Source organism: Microcebus murinus, chromosome 10, assembly GCF_040939455.1.
Source record: "Microcebus murinus isolate Inina chromosome 10, M.murinus_Inina_mat1.0, whole genome shotgun sequence".
Taxonomy (NCBI): domain Eukaryota; kingdom Metazoa; phylum Chordata; class Mammalia; order Primates; family Cheirogaleidae; genus Microcebus; species Microcebus murinus.
The window spans coordinates 84,589,311-84,604,729 of NC_134113.1; the positions used below are offsets into that span (position 1 = coordinate 84,589,311).

The window sequence follows — 15,419 nt, forward strand, 5'->3', positions numbered from 1 at the left end:
AGTCTCTTGGTGGCATCTTTGGGGTTGTCTAAATAAAAAATCATACTGTCAGCCAAAAGCAATAGTTTGACCTCCTCTTTTGCGATTTGGATGCCCTTTCTTTCTGTCTCCTACCTGATTGCTCTGGCTAGGACTTCTAGCACTATGTTGAATAGTGGTTGTGACAGTGGGCACACTTGTCTTGTTCCAGTTCTTATCGGGAATGCTTTCAAGTTTTCCCCATTCAGGATAATGTTGGCTGTGGGTTTGTCTTACATGGTTTGTATAATCTTTAGATATATTCCTCTATACCTAGTTTGTTGTGGTTTTTCAATCATGAAAGGGTGCTGAATTTTTTCAAATTCTTTTTCTACATCTTTTGAGATTATCATATGATCTTTGCTTTTGCTTCTATTTATGTGTTTAATCACATTTATAGATTTACATATGCTGAACCATGTCTGCATTCCTGGGATGAAGCTCACTTGGTCATTGTGGATTACTGTTTTGATGTGCTATTGAATTCAGTTTGATAATATTTTACTGAGGATTTTTGCATCTATATTCATAATGGATATTGGTCTGTTGTTTAGTTTTTTTGTTGTGTCCTTTCCTGGCTTTGGTATTAAGGTAATACTGACTTTGTAGAATAAGTTGGGGAGGATTCCCTCCTTTTTGATGTTATGGAATAATTTCTGCAGTATGGGTATCAGCTCTTATTTGTAGGTCTGGTAAAATTCAGCTGTGAATCCATCTGGCCTGGAGCTTTTTGTTGTTGTTGTTCCAAGATTTTTTATCACTGCTTCAATCCCATTGCTCATTATTGGTCTATTCAGAAGTTCTATTTTTTCCCTAATTAGTATTGGGAGGTTATGTGTTTCTAGGAATTTGTCCATTTCTTTTATGTTTTTAAGTTTATGTGCATAGAGATTTTCATAGTATTCACAAGGAAATAAAACTAGTAATCAGCTCCAAGAGAAACACTCAATTCTACACAAAGTCATGGAAATTAAACAACCCACTGCTGAACAATTACTGGGCCAATAATGAAATTAAGATGGAAATCAAAATATTCCTTGGGCTGAGTGAGAAAGTGGACACAAGCTACCAAATCTATGGGATTCAGCAAAAGCAATCCTAAGGGGAAAATTCATACCCTTAAATGCCTACATCAAAAAGACAGAAGTCACAAATTAACAATCTAATGACATGTCTCAAGGAGCTAGAAAAGGAAGAGCAATCAAATCAAAAGCCAACAGAAGAGAAGAAATAACTAAAGTCAGAGCAGAACTAAATGAAATGGAAAACAAAAAGAAAAAAAAACCAATAGAAATGATCAATAAAACAAAATATTGGTTCTTTGAAAAGATAAACAAAATTGATAGACCTCTTGCTAGGTTAACCAGGAACAGTACAGAAAGGACCCAAATAAGATCCGTCAGAAATGAAGAAGGAGATATTACAACTGATATCACAGAAATACAAAATGTCATCTATGAATACTGGGATTTTTTATCTCTTTTGTTCACTACTGTATCTCTGAAGGCTACGACATGTCCAAAGTTATAGAAGGTGCTCAATAAATATTTGTTTAGTTGGTAAGTTCTTCCTGTGGGATAGGATCACAAGTTGCACAGCTCTTGCAAAGATATCCTGCCTCACTCCTGGTTGGATTCTCTGTATCACACTGCTGTCCAACTCTACAGTCCCATACTACATTAATTCTCAGAACAATCCTCTGCAACTAAATGTTATTATTATTCTAATTTTTAATGCCTGAGAAAAATGGATTATAAAAATTAAGTATCTTGCATAAAGTCAGACACTTAGTAAATAATAGAACCAGATTTGTATCCTGGTACAGTGAAGTAGACACTAAACTATTGGCTATTACCCTATCATCTAAGACCACACTTTCATGCATTAAAAACAAACTGGTTGCTTTGAAACCAGTTAATAACATAATTAAATTTATCCTGTGAGTCACTATACATACAGCAGGATTAATGAATTTGATCTCTGTACCATAGACATTACAGAATCATTGTTTAGCTTTAAGTGATATGGAAGATGAAGTGGTATGAATGGAGATTTGAATTGGGAAAGTAGTAAACAGTAGTACTACCAGTAAGGAAATCATAATGTCCTGAGCTAAGGGTTTAGTGGAGGTAGATAGGGAGGCACTGTTTCATGAATAATTTTGAGTTAATGCAATGATAGGTACTTTGGGTAGGTATTATTATTATTATCATTCTCTTGCAAATGAGGAGTTGGAGATTCAGAAATTTTAAGTAAATTTCCCCCAAAAAGTTTGGTCCTACAAGTTTGATGTATCCTAGCTGAAATCACCAGTTGCTTCAAGATATAATATCAAAAATGTTGGGTACAGTGTCATGCAGAGGTTAAAGCACCAATTAAACCTAACTTTAATGTATTTACAGAAATAACAAATAACTTCTTAAGGACAGTCGAATCCTGGGCAAAGAAAAGAGAAAGGAGAAACATTCAATCCCCCCTTTTCATTAACCAACTGTCAAACTGGAAGACATCACTAGCTATGACCCTGAAAGTAAAACCTGGATAAATGACATTGTTATACTTTGAGAACAGAGTATCTCACGGTAGTCACATGCTCAGTAATAAGGTTTATTATAAACACTTTAGACCAAATGAAGAAATCATTCAGATTTAAAATTATGACTAAATAATGGAAAGACCAAGATAAGTACCAATCATGTTTTCTTCCTCATTGTATTAGATGTTTCAATGATTTACTACATTTATCAGATAGTCTTTGTTACAAGGCTTTCTTAGCATGGTTGAGCAACTTTAGTGATCTACTCTTTTGCTTTTGTAAAGAGTTCTTCAAGTTCTTTGCCTTTTAAGTTCCCCAGTCTTTGAGTGAGTACAATTTTGCATTTGTAGTTCACAGTTATAACCCTTTAAAAGAACCAAAAACATTAATGAAAATTTTTATTCATACTTTCTTGTTCTGCATTGAGTAAACAGGCAGATGATTGATGTGAGATAGATGTTGGCTGTTGAAATGTAAAAACATGTACCAACAGGAAATCTGTGAACATTGCTAGATTTCTGTCTGTTAAATTTCTCTGACAATAGATAACACACATATTCCCAATTTGTTCTGACACTTAAAGTGTTTCAAGTTACTTTTCTCAACAGGTCTGTAATCTAGTCTGTTTATACAGTGATTTTTCTACTAACACTTTTATCCATTTCAAGCTCTACTATTAAACTTTAATCATAAATTTACACTTAGGATAAGGCAAACAAAGAGCCATGGTAGAAGCCATGGTAGAATATCAGGAATTCAAGGTCTGAATTTCACATTATTATTAATTTGTGACATAACTTTGAGGACTGGAACTTTGGTGATACTTTTTATCCTTTCTAAATGATTCACAAAATGTATTTTTTGGATGTACTAAAGATACATAACATAGAGGTAACATATACATCTTTATATATTTTACCATATAGTTAAATAAATTATATTTATTTATAATTGACTCTCAGCATTTATTCTTTGGATGTACTAAAGATACATAATTTATAAAAATATAAATTAATTTCAACAATAACTGTTAAGAATAATTATAATTACCTTATGGATCATGAAATTGATCAGAGAGGTTAAGTAATTTTTCCAAGACCACACAGCTAGTAGAAGCTTGAGTTACAATTTCCACTCAAGCATATTTTTCTCCATCCTATTCTCTTACTATTATATCATTCTGTCTTTTATTGTTATTGTTATGGCTTTCATAATATTTAAGTGGATTGATGAGTCATAATGTATAGTACATAGAATAAATTTTGGCTCTTCTCCTTAAGAGCTTTGTATACCTAGCTTCTCTGAGCATTAATTTTTTTCATCTGAAAAATGGAGACAACAGAACTATTATCTCAATTAAAATAAAATAATATTTGAGGCGACTAGTACATTATCTAGAGTTAACTATAGTTGTCTACTATAAGACAATATCATGAGGACAAGGAAGAGTATGGAACGCAGAAAGTTAGATGATTAGAATTTATTGTAAGACTTTCCAAGTCAGGGCCATAGTAGAGTGGATAAACCTTAGAATTCCATTCTTTATAGTAGAGAAAGGATAACAAAATATTCCATCAGGTCACCAATTTAGTTCCTAAAATTCCTTGATCCTGGAAAGAGATTCTCTAGACACCTAGCACAACTATATATAAGAATAAACAGTTGTGAATAAATACACTGAATTTGAGTTTATAGTCCAAAGAGGACTCAAAAATCATTAAATTAAATGTTTAAAATTAACTTATTGACACCAGCATCTGTGGTAACTGCCTGAAATAGCTAGAAGTCTTTAAAAAACCATATTGCTTAACCCATGTTTATTACATACATTTGTCCATATTTTCCATCCCTCCACAAAAGAGCTATAAAGTATGTGCATAATAGGCACTCAATAAAGACTTGATGAATAAATAGATGAATGAAAGAAGGGATGACTCACATAATACTCTTTCCTCAATATGCTTCCTGGGCACTGCCCTGTCTCTGTTCACTGAACTCTACCAGGCTACTTGGGCAATCATGCCTACAACATCCAGAAACTGAAGCTCAAGATTGCCTTGTGAGATTTTCAGTGCCATCTATTGGTTTATGTCAACAGTTTACTGAGCAGCAGCCTCTTAGAAAATGATGCCAAATTTTACTTGGAAGAAGGAAACAGTGGAAGTTCCGCCATTTTGGTAAATTAATGACATTTACCACTCTCTCAGAAACATGTGCACATTGCCCAATTTAGAAAGAAATGTGTCATGTACAGTAGGATTCCTCCCTTTAACAACTTCAGATGACTAAACTCAAGCAAGATACACCAATTACTTGACATTCTGTCAAGTGTGGTTAGTGTGTCGGGCAGATTGTCAACTCTGAAGACAAGTTGCTATTTGTGCAAACTGCTCATTCTTCATTGGTCAAAAATGAATCGTACATACCACAACAACTATGAGAATTCTAAGTTATTAAATGTGACAAGGATTTGATTGAAATATCCAAATCTGGGTTATGTTGCAAGAAAAGCAACACATATGAAGTTCTCCAGACAAGGAACAAGAAAGTAACTGTCTTTCTCTTGTAACTACATTAATTGTACATGAATGAAATAGAAATTTGAATTGGAAGAAAGGCAAGAAAAATCTCCATCCAACAGTTAAAGTGAATAAAATCTAGTATTCAGTAGCACAACAGGGTGACTATAGTTAACAATAATGTATTGTATATTTTAAAATAAGAAAAAGAAGTGAAATGCTCTTAACACAAAGAAATAAATTCTTGAGGCGCTGGATATCCCAATTTCCCTGATTAAATCATCATATATCATATGCCTGTATCAAAACATCACATGCACCTCGTAAATACACAAAACTATTTTGTACCCATAATAATTGAAAGTAAAAAATTACAGGATCTGCACCTACCCCAGCACTGTGGTCAGCGCTGGGCTAGGAGGATGCCTGGTATGGGGCTCTGGAGCACCAACTATCTCACAGGTTGGCAGCCTTGTCGGTTTGTTCTAGATAATGGAATCCTATTGTACTACGATTGACAGGATGATGCTTGCAAATGGAGCAAAGGAAGTACAAAGACAGCAGTTTGTGAAATTAAAGTCCAGGTGGCAGGCCACACGAGAATGGAATTAATCATTCCAGGAGGGTAGCACTTCTACACAAAGGCAGTGAATGCAGTTGAAAGACAAGAGGTGGCTGGTTGCTCTGGGGAGCTAGTTCCAAAGCATGTTTTACTGATTTGAGGACTAAAAAAGAAAAAGAAATAAATGAAACCAGTGAGTCTCTGAAAACTGAAATGTCTGCACTTCTCCACGATCGTGACCTCCGAATGCCTCAAGTTTATATGACAGGAATTTGATCACCATGATGAGAATCACTGGCCTCCCAGCACAGAGAACATAAATGAAGCCTGTTCTCTGCTTAACGACACATGTGATACATTATCACAGAGCTTGAGGAATGTGTGAACACAGCCAATGCCAACCCTGAGATGTTTCAACTGCCCCATCCAGATCTCTTAGTTTCTCCTGTGGCACATTCCCCTGTTCAAATGGTGAAGAATTTTGTCAGTCACCTTGGTTCTTGCACTTGAGGGAGGAGTAGCCACTCTATTAATATACATCTGCAGTCCCCAACCCCTGGGCCAAAGACCAGTATCGGTCCATGGCCTGTTTGGGACCAGGCTGCAGAGCTCTGCTGTCCTTGCACCACATTCAAGGAAAATCATCTTACAGGAAACTCTGGAAATGGGGGTGGCGGGAGAGGGGACGCAAAGCAGGAGGTGACCGGCTGGTGGGGCAAGGAGCCTATTTACAGCCTGAGCTCTGCCTGTCCCCATCCCCCACCACAACCCACAGCCCACAGCCCTCCATGCATGGTAAAATTGTCTTCCACGAAACCAGTTCCTGGTGCCATTAAGGTTGGGGACCGCTGCTATAAAAGACTCAGCGTCTACCCTTCACCAGCTCTCCCAGTGATGACGAAGAACCCACTCAGTTATAGACTGTTGTAATGAAATGCCCCTGGAAGACCTGGACAGACTTGTTCACTGTTCAAGAAACACACCTAATGGGGACTTGGCATCAGCAACCGTTCCTGAAGAAAGCAAACTTACGGCTAAAATAAAAATCTGAATAGGAGGATCCTCTTCCATCCTTCTTTTCCTGAAGAAACTGAAGTGTCCAACTTCTCGAAGTATTGCTATGCAAAACCTGCTGCAATCTAACTGTTGTTCTAGGGAGTAGTTTTTCCCTTTACTTTAGGATTTCTCTGCACTTTACAGAATATGGTAAAACGAACAGTTAAGTGTATTTTAACTTTGTATAGTTTGTTTGCAAGTGTATTTTCCTAATAACTTTACAGTATCGATGTGCATGTTTTTTTAAAATCAAAAAGTGATGTAACATTTTGATATCCATAAGAATACATGTAGGTATTTTTCTAAAAACCTGCGAAGGACTGACAGCCTGGTCAATGTGTATTGTAGCTTATAAACATGAAATCTTATAAGGTTTCAGTTTGACACAGTGTGATATATATAAATTGTGCCATGGAACAAATGAGCACCTTACCTCAGCTAAAAATGAGTTACAATAGCAGCTTGATGGTGATTGTATTGTATCCTTTTAATCAAAAGAGAAACACTTAATATTCTAAATATCTTTAGCTCAAATACCATGACATATTGAACATTCTTAAACTCGACCATACTGTCCTTCATATGTGAAGTTGACACCACTGATTTATAAATGTGAACTGTTGGGTCAGAGTGTTTCATTTTCACTTATTTATTTTCTTGTTTTATCAAAAGATGATTGAATCCTAACCTTTGTGACCTGCCAAATTTAAGATGTGTATATACTGTTCTTTCTATTGTTCTAGAAAAGAGGTTGACATTAGAGTGATCTTGCTCACTTACACCAGAGAAATAAACAACTTTCAATGGAATCCTCTTCATTTTAGTGCTTTTCCCCTAAAAATAGACATTAAACTATATTGTAAGGTATTGTTTGCAGCTCTTTAGAATACCTAGGCACATTTTTATTTATGAATATTTATACAAAAAAAAAACGAATTCTGTCAAAGTGGCTGCTCCACATCACCTGAAAATGGCATTATATAATTAAAGAACAAATAGCATTTTTTGATAGTGCCTGTCCATACCTATTGTCAGTGTTTGTCTTGTAATCTGTTTTTCTGAATTCACTTTGGGGTGATGGTTTTGTCCAAGGTTTCAGATGGGGAGGACTTCAAACAAACTGGTTTGGTGGTTTGAATTAATCATGTGTTTAATAAATACTTGGTTTTGCATTCAAAAGACACTTTAAAAATTTTTCAAAGAGTGATCTTTTGATAAGCAAAGATGAAAAAGGAAAATAGAACCTCAAAATAAAGGGCTCACTCATTAACTGATACAAAACATAAAGAACTCTGAATCTTCACAGCCCCCCCCCAATTTTTTTAAATTGTAGAATAGAGAAGCCAGAAAAAAATCAAAAACTGTTCAGTAATTCCTCAATGCTCATAGAGAGAGAGTCTCAATACAGAAAATTGTATTTCAAAAGATGGTAAGTGGCTGCTTGGCAAGGCCTCCTCATAAAACACTTTTTACCAAACCACTAGATGTAGTCTTTCACTCTCAAGCAGGGTGTTAAGAAACAGCATGGTTAAGTCAGTAAAAAGCACCTCATACCTGGCCCTCATCAGTGTAACGGTTGATAGCTCTTCAAAAACTCTTATTTCAGAGCATCATATTATTCTGTAGGTCATTTAACTTGCCCCAATTCCAGAGAGCTAGGGAGTCTATCTTTTAAGAAGAGTAGCAATTATTACAAGCATATCATGAGCCAACATTATACGTCTAGTATAACATGACTTGTTCTGATTATCTGCTATTTTAAGTACTGTAAAGATAAGTTAATCTGTAGGCAGTACAAGTGTATGTGGTTTGATTATGTTTTATTCATTCAATAGGTATTGACTGAGCACCTATCATATGTACTATGTACAATGTTCTGTGTTAAGGATGGGTGATTAAGTCCCATCCTCACAGTCTACTACAAAAATGTAGGGTTTACCTATACCAAATCTACTCTCCTGATCACATCTGCAAAAAGAACCTGCTTTTGTTCAGATATCAAAACCTCAAAGGAAGATGATCAGTTTAGAGATAAATTCTGAATATTCTAAACCAGTCAGATAAGTTGAGTCATCTGATTGCTATCTGACAGGGTGACTGACAGAGGATGACATGGGACCCAATTCTGGCAAGTAATATGAAATGTTAACTCGGCCATGGAGTTTATGGGAAAATTTTTCTTGCCGAGAAGGTGGCATTCCCTTTTCTCTTGCTGCATGGTGTCATATATGGATGTGATACCAACTGTGTCAACCTTCTTGCAATAATGATGTGAATGGGACCAAGGACGAGTCAACACACTAAGGATGGCACAGCAGAAAGATTGGGTTATTGTCATAACCCAATTGTCATAATAACCCAATTGTCTTATTGCGTTAAGAACTGGGTTATGACAGCATCATAAACTGCTGCAACAAGCAACTCTGGAACCACTCCAGTAAAGAACTTCTTGTTATATGAGATAATTATTTTTTCATTTCATTTTAAATGAGTTGAATGATGGCTTTTGGTTAGTTGCAGCCCAAAGCATCTTCAAGTGAAGGAAAACCATGAAGGAAACAACTGTATGCAATATATCAATAACCATATTGAAGGTGTGCACAAGGGCTGCAGTCAAAGGCATCTTCGAAGAGGATAGAAGCCTGAGTTGAGTCCTAAAGGATTCTATGTAGACAAGGGAACAACTGCATTTCAAGAAGTTGGGAAACATCACATGCAGTTATCAGGGCACAAAAAAAAAACTCTGAAAATTTGAGTAACTATTTGAGAATAGAAAAAGACTATATTTGGATATAGAAAGCCTTAAAAGATGGGGTGGGAGATAGGCAGAGTGGAGACCACGAATTTCAATTGCCAAGTCATGTTAAGAAAGAATAGATTTTATCTCGTAGTTTAATAATTCTGAACCCTGCCATGAGGAAAGATGGGCACTGGAATTAAGGAATTATGCTAACCAGCTAGAGGTTACCCAGGAGCTAGAGCCTACTTTATGAGTTAGGAATCAAATCGTATTACATAACGATTATTCTGAGAGCAGAGTGCAGGAAGGATGGGCTGGGGAAAGCTGGGAATAGAAGTGAAGGAAAACAATTTGGAAGCTGTTGCAAGAGTCCAAGTAGGTGATACTGAAGGCTTCAGCTAAGATGCTAGTTGTAAAAACAGAAAGGAAGGGACAAATTCAAGACATATTTATGAGAAGACACATATTTATGAGATATATTTATGAGAAACAATTATCAGGAATTAAGGAATGACAGAATAAGGAAGATTATTATGTAAGATTAATGCCTCCTAGATTTTCTATGTTGAGTATCTAAGTAGTGGCTGTAAACCAGGACATTGTGTACAAAATAGAAGGTTAAGAAGGTAGGTGAAGGAATAAAAGGGTAAAAAAGGTAGGAGTACTGATTTGATTTTGAATCTCTTGAGCTAAGATGCCAGTTATACACTATAGCTACATAAATATCTTAATAATGAGCCCCCACCCCCTGCCAAATGGTAATAAAATGACCCGTTGGTAAACCTCTTGGAATTATTTATAGAATTTCTGGACAAAAGCCAAAGACATTTTTAGAAGATGTCTATCAAAATAATGATTTTTTTAAAGTGATGATGATTAATTGAGTATACAGTTGTCTTTTTTGTCTGTTAAAACCAATTTTTGTGTTTGAAAAGAAAGCTAATTAATATATGTAAAGGTAGATATTGGCTTTTCTTTCATATTCTCTTTCTCTACACCCGATGTCTAAATGTCTTGAATCATGCAGGGGTCCTCAAACTACGGCCCGTAGGCCACATGCGGCCCCCAAAAAACATTTATCCAGCCTGCCGGGTGTTTTTGCCACCGCTGCCTGTCCTGCTTAGCAGCCAACTCGTCCCAGGACCACAGTGCACATGTGTGGAATGTGCACCGCACTCTCCAACGGCCCTCCAACGGTCTGAGGGACAGTGAACTGGCCCCCTGTTTAAAAAGTTTGAGGACCCCTGAATTGTTTCACCCATATGGCCGAAATTGCTATGGGTTTACCAAATCAATTGCTTTTTGCTTTTTTTGGTATATATACCTGGAACACTTACCTACATTTCCTTGAAGTTAGGTAAGGCTTCAAATTATGGCCTATAGAATAAAGGCAAAAGTGGTGGTGTGTGCAACCAGCACCTAAAAATACCTCCAACATGGTATTATGATTCTCTCACTTTCTTTTTTCATCTGGATCCATGTTCAGGGAATCCCGGTGAGAATTTCCAATTTAGGGGATGTTATGGTTTAAAAGTATCCCCTTTAAAAATTCATATGTTGGAAACTTAGTCCTCAATGCAACGGTGTTGGGGGGGTGGCTCATGGGAGATCTTTAGGAACCATCCACTCAGACATGGATTCATGCCATTATTAAAGAGGCTCATAGGAGTGGGTTTGCTCTCTCTCACTCTTCTGCCATGTGAGGAACAGTGTTCCTCCCCTGTGAAAGATGTAGTGTTTAAGGTGCAATTTTGGAAACGGAGACTAGACCCTTAGCAGACATCAAACCTGCCAGTGCCTTGATCTTGGACTTCCCAGCCTCCACATCTAGGAGAGATAATTTATCTGTCTGCTGTTTATAAATTACTTATTCTTGGATATTCTGGGTGTTTTTTGGCTTTTTTGTTTGTTTGTTTGTTTCTTTGGTTTTTTTTTTTTTTTGCAGCACAAATGTACGAAGACAGGGGATTACTGAGCCATAAGATGGAAGGATCCTGAGTAAGTGGCATCAATGTGCTGATGACTTCCAATTCTCTGTCACCAACCCAGATCTTCCCCCTGCCTAACAGGCTTCCGTACCCAACCTCTTACTGGGCAATTTTAGTTAGAAAGGAACAAAAGACTGTTTGGCTTATATTTTATTACTGCCAATTTCTGACTTAGACTGTAAGAATTTATTTTCTAATTCATTTAACTTGATGAAATGGGCAAACTTAATTGTATTAGCATATTGCTACTTAATTAAACAGTGTTTTTAAGAAAGCTGGAAAAGTCTTGGTTGTATAAAATATGTACTGAAAAGTAAGTACAGATTGAGTCTCCTAAGTAAATTATTTAGTGACTGTTCTCTTGTCCCTAATGGTTCAGTAGTAAAACTAGGACAGGAAATTTAGTGTTTTAAATATGAATCAGGTACTATAAAGGAAAGATTCTGGAAACATCTACTGTCCACTTCAAAACTCCTTCAAAGATACAATTTTATTAGAGCCTATTAATTGGCATTTATAACTGATAGTACCATGCATCACACAAACAACTAATGACAATATTTTTGAGATATTAGATATAGAGATCTCAATTTGAGATATTATTTGTTTTGATTTTTCTTTCAAATTAAAAAAAAAAGCCACTGTTTCAGTACTTGCATGAATTTCTACTTATTGACAGAAAAAACATTTTTGAATTCTTTAAATTACACTTTTTTTTGTAAGTAGATGTTGAATTAGAAAGAGACCTGAATGGGGCATGAGATGTCATGAAAAAAATATTTCAATCTCAATTCTTTAACCATCTAGATCAGGGGTTCTCAAATTTTTAAACAGGGGGCCAGTTCACCGTCCCTCAGACTGTTGGAGGGCCGGACTATAGTTTTAAAAAAAAAATATGAACAAATTCCTATGCATGCTGCACATATCTTATTTTGAAGTAAAAAAACAAACGGGCAAAAACACCTGCATGTGGCCCGCGGGCCATAGTTTGAGGACGCCTGGTCTAGATGATTTGCACAGGATAAATCACTTAACTTGTTGAAATGCCTTTCTGGGATAACAGATAATCCCTAAAGTCCCATTTGGCTTCAAAATCCTGTAACTCTATGAATATCTGTTCGTGTATTCATTTTGGATGGAAAATTCAATTATTTATGGAAAAGAATAATTTCTAAACAGAATGTCTTTTTGTTGGCCACATATTTTGTAGGATAGAGAAAAGCTAGTTTGACTGAGAAACAATGAATAATTAAGCACTATAATGCTGTTTCTCAAGGCCTTAACCCAAATCCCTCGCATAAACTGTGACAGTAGGGGACTAACACTGTTATAGGAAAACCGGATTGCTATCTAAGGAAGCAGTGATGTAATTGCATGTGGCTATTATGATGAAAAATAGCTGGAAAGTGGATTAGGAAGCTCAACTCCCAAAGGCTAGACTAGGTCTGAGCTTCAAATTTGAGGTATGTGTATCCAAAATGTTCATTTTCATAATTTTTCACTTTTTTTTTTTAACAAAATAGAGGAATTCGAAAGAAAAATAATTTAAACAAAAGACACATTTCAGGTGAAGCTCTGTTTTTGCATTTTGCATTGATTTGTGAGAGAACTTTGTATAAGACGCTATTTTTCTATATACGTAACCGCAGTAAAAAGACTTAAATGACATTAAAAATTTATTTAAAAAATTGTATGGTGCCTCAAAAAATCTTTTTATTAAAGGAGCTACATAAAATCTCTATCACATAAAATAGAAATAAAACAGACAAAAACAACTGTTCCTGTATTATACCTTAACTAGAAAACTGGGCTAATGGATTTTACAGATTATTATGTAGAAAGGAAACGTTCTTACAATATCTGTCCCTTTTCTTCAGGTTGCTTAGGGTAGAGAACAATTATTGTTAGGTTAAGTGAATTGCTCAATGTAGGGATTCTTTCTGGGGTACACTTTTCTGAGAAAAAAAGAGTGAAAGATGATTACAGCCGATCAATATTAAATGACAAGGCCGTTGCAGTGGTTCATGCCTGTAATCCTAGCATTTTGGGAAGCCAAGGCAGGAGGATGGCTTGAGGCCAGGAGTTCGAGACCAGCCCCAGCAAGACCCTGTCTGCACAAAACATAGAAAAATTAGCTGGGCGTGGTGGTGCTTGCCTGTAGTTTCAGCTACTCAGGAGGATGGGGCAGGAGGATCACTTGAACTCAGGAGTTTGGGGTTGCAGTGAGCTATGATGACACCACTGTACTTTTGGCCTGGGATCCTGTCTCAAAAATTAAATAAATAAAATAAATAAAGTAAAATAAATGACAGTGAGACATTTCTTTCTCTTGCAAAAAAATGAAAAAATAATTCATTGTTTATTACATTGTTAAGGTAAAAAGGTGAATTACTAGCAGTATGATGATTCTCGAAGGTTAAGAGCTGAGGCTTTAAAAGCCTCCTATTGATTCTGCATCATGTGTGCTCTGTTACACTGTGCTAGCTCTCTGAAGTTCCGCCCTCTACCCTTGCTTCAGGGAGTGTTCCAGACATCAAAGCAGAAAGAGAGAGCATTTACCTCCTTTGTGTATTCATCTGTAAGCCTTTTTCAGTATTTAAAACTGACAGAATAAGAGCACATAGGATTTTTTTTTTTTATTCACTTGATGTCCAGCCTTGCCTCTCTGCTTTTATTTGGAATAAGTCATAGGCAAAACTGTAAAATGGACAGAATTTGTGCAGGTCCCTCCTTCTACGCTGTCCCTGCCACATAGCCGGTGGGCTCTTTCCTGTTGCCTGGATGCTGAGATGTTAGCCCTTGAGCTTCTTTAAGGCAAGAACCATTCGTGGTTTTATCTTTAGTAGTTCACCGGTGTCTAGCATCTCAGTGTTCGTCACATAAATGAACAAAGGATAAATTAATTCATCATAGGCATGATGTTCTAAATATATATTTTTTCATATGGAAAGAATGGCTGGAAGGGAACAATACTTAAGCTCAAGGAATGACTTGTAAATGAGAGAATTTCAGGCATCAGGGGAGACATATTTTGGAGAGGGGCTTACAGGTGTATATGTAACTTCAAATCACGTGACACAAAATTTCCACATTGTTTTGCTTTATTTACAGTAGTTCCTGATTTGAGAAATTGCTCCAAAATTCTAGATAAGAAAAAATTTAGGTAATATTGTCAAAAAAAAAAAAAATGAATGGGTGGATTAAAGCTCACAAGATATGTGAGGACACCTTGTCATGATGGAGACAACATTGACTTAATCCATTTCATGGGTCTCCCAGTGGTCCAGCAGACACTGCTGTGTCAACTCTTTCTTTGGCCCTAATTCCTGACTTGGTTGGTTCCTAACTGCTGCTCTTATTCTCCTCCAGTATTTTTTAAAAAATTATTATTTAGTTATTTATTTTTATTTCAGGGTATTATGAGGATACCAATATTTTGGTTACATTTTATGTCTTTGCCTTTCCCTAACCAGGGTTAGAGGCATGCCCTTTCCCTCTACAATGCTCACCCTGTCCTTTAGTTGTGACTTTAGTTTTGAGTTCATCAGTGATATCCATTGTCTGACGGGGTCAATCTCCTGGAATTGCTTTAGCCCAACCAGCTCTTGCTTGACCTCTGAAGCTCTCTTCTGCCCCCCTCTGACACAAGTCTGCATGTGCACAGCGGGGCTTAGGCAACTTAAACCTATTCATTCATTCAATAGTAATTTACTGAATGTCTATAAAGTGCCAAGTACTAGGCTTTTGTTATATTAATACATCAGTGAATAAAACAAAAAGAAAATTCCTGCACTGATAGAGCTTGCACATGGGAGCTTCACCTCAGGCTGTCCCCACAGTTTGAAGGGGACACTTATACTTGAAAGGAACACTTTGAAGGGGTCTTTGTAGTAAGTGTCTTGAGTAATACTTTATAAAGGAGCCATGTTATAAAATGGCTCCCTGCCATGCAGATTTTGATTCAAATTGGTTCTCTCCTGGAGTCCATTCAATTGGACTT

At 36.4% G+C, this 15,419-nt stretch overlaps 1 protein-coding gene and 1 pseudogene across 2 annotated transcripts in view; one reads left to right on the plus strand and one right to left on the minus strand.

Annotated features, from left to right (window-relative positions):
* The window catches only part of PIK3C2G (phosphatidylinositol-4-phosphate 3-kinase catalytic subunit type 2 gamma), a 388,390-nt gene that overhangs the window by 175,410 nt on the left and 197,561 nt on the right, over window positions 1-15,419 (minus strand). The gene's annotated exons all lie outside the window — the stretch shown is intronic.
* LOC142873308 (pleckstrin homology domain-containing family A member 3 pseudogene) lies at window positions 5,496-6,145 on the plus strand (annotated as a pseudogene).